Below are 6,108 nucleotides of genomic sequence, written 5' to 3'. Positions count from 1 at the left end.
ATGAATCGTCTCTACCGAAGACTTGGGCCTGCGCCGTAACCGGCGTAATGTCTAATGCACACAACTACCACGGTGCGGGGAGGTCACCATAACATCCAGTGCAGGAAAATCACAGGCCCTGGGCCAACAGCGATGGCAGACGCGAAGCTGCCGTGTAGCACTGACGGCCGATGGTGAGTACCGGGCCCCGCTGAAAGAGACGCTTCTCACGGAAAACCACACTCCACTTGAAAATGAACCACCAGCGTGGACAGTCGGCCACAGCAGGAAACACAAAATGCGCACGCTCGGAACTAAAACAGAATAATCTGAAAGAAGCCATAAAAGAAATTTTTAATAATGATTAAAAAAAAAAAAAAAGAAAGAAATCGTAACGAAAGTACATGGATACCTTGAAATAGGTGAATTCTAAAAGCAAACCACATGGCATTTCTTAAAATTAAATTTAAAAAAGTATTTATTAAATTAAAAACACGATGACAAAGCAAAACAAAACAAAATGACAGCAACAACAAAAAAACAAAACAGTGGCGTGGCACAGGGCGTCCAGAGAGATCAAAGCCTCCGAGGCGAGCTTCCAGCACTAAAGCTCCCAAGACATCCGGAGGTTTTCCTAAGAGAGGAGGAACTCGTGACCTGGAGGCTCGTGACATCTCGTAGGAACACTTAAGATAGCTGGGACCTATTTTACACCCTGGTTTTGGGCAAATAGGACACAGCTGACACTTACGTGGGTGCTGAGCTTTTCGAGCGTCTGTGGGCGCAGCCCGATCGCGCGCCCTGGGAGGCGGAGCTGGGCGTTCTGCTGTCTTCCTCCTTTGGGTGTTCGGACCGGCCCACCTTGCAGAGTCCACACCTTGCTGCTCCACGCCCCGGGCTCTCAAAGCCCATCCAGGTTTCGAGTCTGTACATCACGTAGCTGTTCCCACGGTTATCTGCAGACATCTCCGGAAATCCATCCTGATTATATTTTAAAAAAGGCAACTCTCCGGGTGTAACACGTAATCGGCACAAGACCTCTGCACTACAATATATTTAGACACATTATTTGATCAAGAGGTTATTATATTTGCATGATATATTTGATATATTCACATACACAGTGTATATTGTGTATTTTTTATTCTGAGGATTCTCAACACGTATGTTAACCATAGTTGTCATGGGCCCTAATTTTGGAAATAGCGTCTCTGGCCTACAAGTAAAAATTTAAGGTCTGCATTTTAAAGTACCTAGGTCTTTGTGTGTCCTGTGCCTGGTAAAGGCCAAATGGTGGGAAAGACCCAAGTTTTTGACTAGGGAAACTGAAACCTCCAGCCGTCACGCGACTTGGCCGAGGTCCGCCCCTAGCGAAGCTTGGTTGCGGAATCCACGTCCCATTCTGAAACTCAGCATGTTCTCCATCAGACCATTTTTAAGAAATAGCGCTTCTGCCCTGCTCACCGAACACGTGACGCGTGTGCTGCTCTCCCCCGATCACCTGGCATTCTTCGAGTCCCCGTGCGAGCGTGACCGCAAGGTGCAGAAAGAAGGGCCGTTCTTCGTGGGACCAGGAGGGACCATTTGCTGAGGGCCGCTCAGCAGTCACGGGGCGCCGGGCCCCGCGTCCGGTACCTGACTCTGAGCCCGCTGGGCTTTCCGCTCCGCTCCGTTTTCTCCACTCTCTCTCTCTGTTCCTCTTCCTTCCTTTCCTAGAAAGGACTTGCTTACCTCCAAAACGAGACTTATATTCTATAACCGTGTCGCGATGTGTAAATATTTTTCAATAATGCAATTGCGTTATCTTATTTTTTTCTGATTATAAAGGTAATCGTGTGCTCATTTTATAGAAACTTTGTAAAATACTGAAAAAGTCTAAGGAATAGAACACCTTTCCCATAGTTCCATGGCCTCACAATAATTGCTCGTGTCATCGAGCTATTCATTTATCTGTGTTTCTCTTGCATCTTTCTCTCTGTCCTTTCAGCCATCTTATTATCTATAATTTTCTTTTATTAAGGTCTCTAGATCTCTATAAATATAATCTTTAAAAAATTCAGATCATAGTAAGTGTACTTTTTCACTCATAAATTATACTGAATAGTTGCCTATATAATAAATAATTTTTAGAAACGTGATTTTAATTGCCGCACTATATGATTTATTTATTTAATCAACTCCTTGTTTTGGCCATTTCTGATATTTCCCGTTTCTTCTATTGTAATAAATAACAATGTTGCAATGAGCGACTTTCCCAGATACCCTAAACTTCCTCAAAAATCGGGCGTCTTCACAGGTTGCTTGTCAGTTAGCTTTTCTCTCTAACCCAGGGAAATGTGTGGACTCAGCAGGACCCCAGACCCAACAGCCCGGGCTTGATGAATTCTTCTAGCACAGAGTGGGAGGCAGACAGACGGCTGGATGCCCTGCAGCCCACAGGCTGATGGCTTTGGTGAGCTCTTGGCCCATCTACTCCATAAAAGCAGCCAGCAGAGTCTCCGTTAGAACAGCAAATGGGCAAGGATTATCATTTAGAAAATGAGTTCCTTCTGGCCTTAGATTCCACTTAGATAAAAAAATGGTTTCTGACCATAGAGGGGATAACAGTACCTGAAACTCTCGTGCGTAATGCAGAGCCTGGGACGGTTTACCCTGGGGAAGGCTACGCGAGTGGCGCTTCTGGTTTCTGTGTGTTTGAATTACTACTTAGCGTCGTCAGGTGTCTCCTGATCCCACTCCGCAAACGTTGTTGAAGGCGGCAGACGCAGCACTAAGCCTCGACTCCCATCGTCACCTCTGTCCTTCACAAAGAGTCTCCTGAGGAAGTGTCAGCGCTCCTCGTTTAGTGAGGTTAAGGACTGCGTCCCAAAGCCTATGGCCCAGCGGTACAGCTGACGGAGAACCAGCTCCGCATCATTCCCGGCGTCTCTGTCTAGCACCGTATTTGGGCTCTGTCATTTTTTGTGGGTGGGGGTGGGGGTGGGGCGTGTTGGGGGTTTTCTGGGCATTCGGGAGGTTTAACAGCATCTTCGATCTCTACTCACCACGTGTCAGTGGCACCTCGCTGCCCTCCCCAGTTATAACCACCAAAAAGCACCTCCGGACACTCAGATGCTCTGTGGGGGGAGATATCGCCCGGTTGAGAACCCCTAATTCAATTCCAGCACCCCGGCTTCACCCACCATGCAGTGCTTCATCTCATGGGAGGACGAGTTTTACCTAAGGAGCTCAGGTTGGAAGAAAGCTCGCGGCTCCAGCTGACGAGTGCCCTCTCGTGTGACACGTCTGGGGCGGAGGGGACAATGGCAGAAGGTGCACTCGTGTTCACTGGCCTTCCCATCCTCCAGCTCACAGGAGCACTGCGCTTTTTGACGGGATCATTTCATCCCGTCCTCAGAGAAAGCACCTTTTCGTTTTCCTCTCTCTCCAAGTAACATGCTGGTCAAAACAGAAATCTTTTTATTAACATTCTGAGCATCTGACGATTTTATTCACGTCTGTCTTCGCTCTGCAGATTGCTGCCTTTTCCTTCTTACAAGCTGCCGTGATGTTTCCCAATCATTTCATACCTGGCACTAGGGGGAAAAGAGGCAGATTGCGAACATGCTTCCTCTTGCCTCCAACTTAGCGCGGAGGGGGACAAAAGTCTCCGTGAGCTGAACAAGTCATTCCTTGACGTGAAGAGGCAGTTGCTTCTCCTTGGTCGTCCAGGGAGGAACCAGAAGTTGCTGACGACCTTTGTCCCGGTTGATTGTTAAGGGGGCCTGATGACGAAGTGAGTATTACCAGCAGAAACTGCAAATTTTATTGCTACGTGGGCCTGAAAGCCCATGTTCTGCATTCAAATATAGCTGTGAAACAGCTGTGATAGAAACTTGGTCACTTACCAATGCTTAATGACTAATGCCCTACCCAGTCTGAATTAGCAAGATTCATGGCAGAGATGCTTTGTCAGCTGAACTCTCTGCTTTCTCTAAGAAATCGCAGAAGCCCCACGTGAGTGAGTGACTGTCGTCTGTGCCTGCTGGTCAGGGACGGGCCTTAGTCCCGTACAAACCTCAGAGGAAAGGGGGCTGGACAAGCCACCAGCTCTGGGCCTGTGTTAAAGTTGAGCCACATGTCTTAACAACAGACCCGGCCAATGACTCTCAAGGGTCACCTTAGACAGTCCTTGGCTGAAGCCCACCTCTGGCCAGTTCCAACTTCAGAGCTGTTGTCAAGGCAACGAGTCAACTCATCTGCCGGGGCCAGTTCCAGCTCCTCTCTTCTGACGCAAAGGACTTCACAAAGAGAAATGGCAAGAACTGCATGACGCTGGCGTGATATACGAGCTTGGGTATTGACGCCAGGCTGCATAGCTCTGTCACTGGAGGAACCGAGCAAGGGACCTAATCTGCATCTCAGTTCACTCATCTGTACGATAAAGATAATCCGAATCCTTTCTTCACGGCAAAGTGGGTGGCAGTGAGTGACTTAAGCCATGTAGAGCTCTTGGAACACTTCCTGCTTATCGTATGTGTTCGGTAAATGTTAGCAGCTATCATCATCATCCTCCTTTTTTTTCTTTAAAAAAACGGGTAATCTCCAATGAAGCTAAGTATTCATCTTCCATAAATAGAAGCCATGCTTGTAGAGCCCAGTCGTCTTTTAAACATCTAAACCCGAGTGCGTTATCGATTCATGTGTTTATCTATTTGCTCATTCTTTTAACCATGCGTTGACATGCTCATTTAGTCTTTGCTCCTTATTTGTCAATAAATGTGCTCCCGGCACTGAATTAGGCTCTTCGGGTACAGAAGTCAGAGAAAGCTCCTCCTTCCTGCCTTTGTAGAGTTCAGAGATGCGTGAGCACGAATGAGTGTGAACAAGATCGGATGCTGCGAGTTGTGTTAGGGTCTGAAACGGAGGCGCGCGTGCCCCCGTGGGGACGTGGAGGGGACAGCGGGTCTGTGTGGAAATGTTAATGGGGACACTCTTTGGCACCAGAGGCTGGAGCCATGTTATTTCACTGATTATAACAAATCCAAGAAGGACATTCGTTTTTTCCGTTTCACAGAGGAGGGAGATAAGGCTGTAAGTCTACACAGCATCTACTAAGCATGGGGCTGACGCTGACCCCAGGCCTGGCCCCAGGCCGGGCCTTACTGCACCTCCAGAGCGAGGAGGAGGAAGTCAGCACAGAGTCGTCTCGAATTAGGTAGCCATGTTCTTGTTTCACGCTCTCACTCGTAATGATCCAGGAGCCCACGAAATCATCTGGTTGGTAATTTCTCATTATACACTTATTTACCAGAGACAAATAATACACAGCGTAGAGAAGGTGGACAGCCACATCACCAGCCTCTTTCCTTTGCCTTCCCAGGGGCGAACCCTGCTAACCGAGCATTAGACATTTTTCTTCTGGTCTTCTCTAAGCATTTACAAAGCAAGCATGGATGCGCCTGCGTCTATGCACGCGCCCACACCTTCTCCGATCCCACAGGGCCCCGCTGAGGGCTTCCGAGTGGATAAACAAGGCAGCAGTCTCCCTATTTCTTACACCAACTTCACTTTTCTCTATGGCCAACAATTATCTCAGGATTTCACCTGCTTTGGCGAAGGATCCTGAAGCAGAGTGCAGAGAGCATCAGAATCGAAGGGATGGGGCGCGGTTAGCTGTTTGGGAGGACGGGAGTCTGATGACCCTGAGCGCACACCCCGTGAGGGCAGAGGACGCCCACCCAGCCCACATCTGCTCTAGTAGAATTAATAAATAACACAATTTTTAAAAAAATGCCACATACCCCTGGGGCCAGGTGGCAAGCTCCTGACAGGCAGCCTCTTCTTCTGGAATGCTCTGGCCTCTGGCCCCTGGCAGTGACCCACTGAGGGACCCGTGCTTGTCAGACTGCACTGGTTGTCACTGATTAGACTGTCCCCCCAGGCTGGCTGGAGCCATGAATGCATCTCGGAGAGGAATGGACGAAGGCTGCCCAGAACAGATGTTGCTGTTGGAAGCGGGGGGACCTCACACTCTGCCTAGCACTGCTGGAGCCCGGCTGGGCACAGGAGCCAGGCTCCAGCCACACACACACACACACACACCCTGGGCTCCAGCCCCTTGCAGGTAGCCAGACATGCAGAGGCCAG

The sequence above is a fragment of the Pteropus vampyrus genome, unplaced genomic scaffold, assembly GCF_000151845.1.
Source record: "Pteropus vampyrus isolate Shadow unplaced genomic scaffold, Pvam_2.0 Scaffold105, whole genome shotgun sequence".
Lineage (NCBI taxonomy): Eukaryota > Metazoa > Chordata > Mammalia > Chiroptera > Pteropodidae > Pteropus > Pteropus vampyrus.
This window is presented reverse-complemented; position numbering follows the sequence as displayed.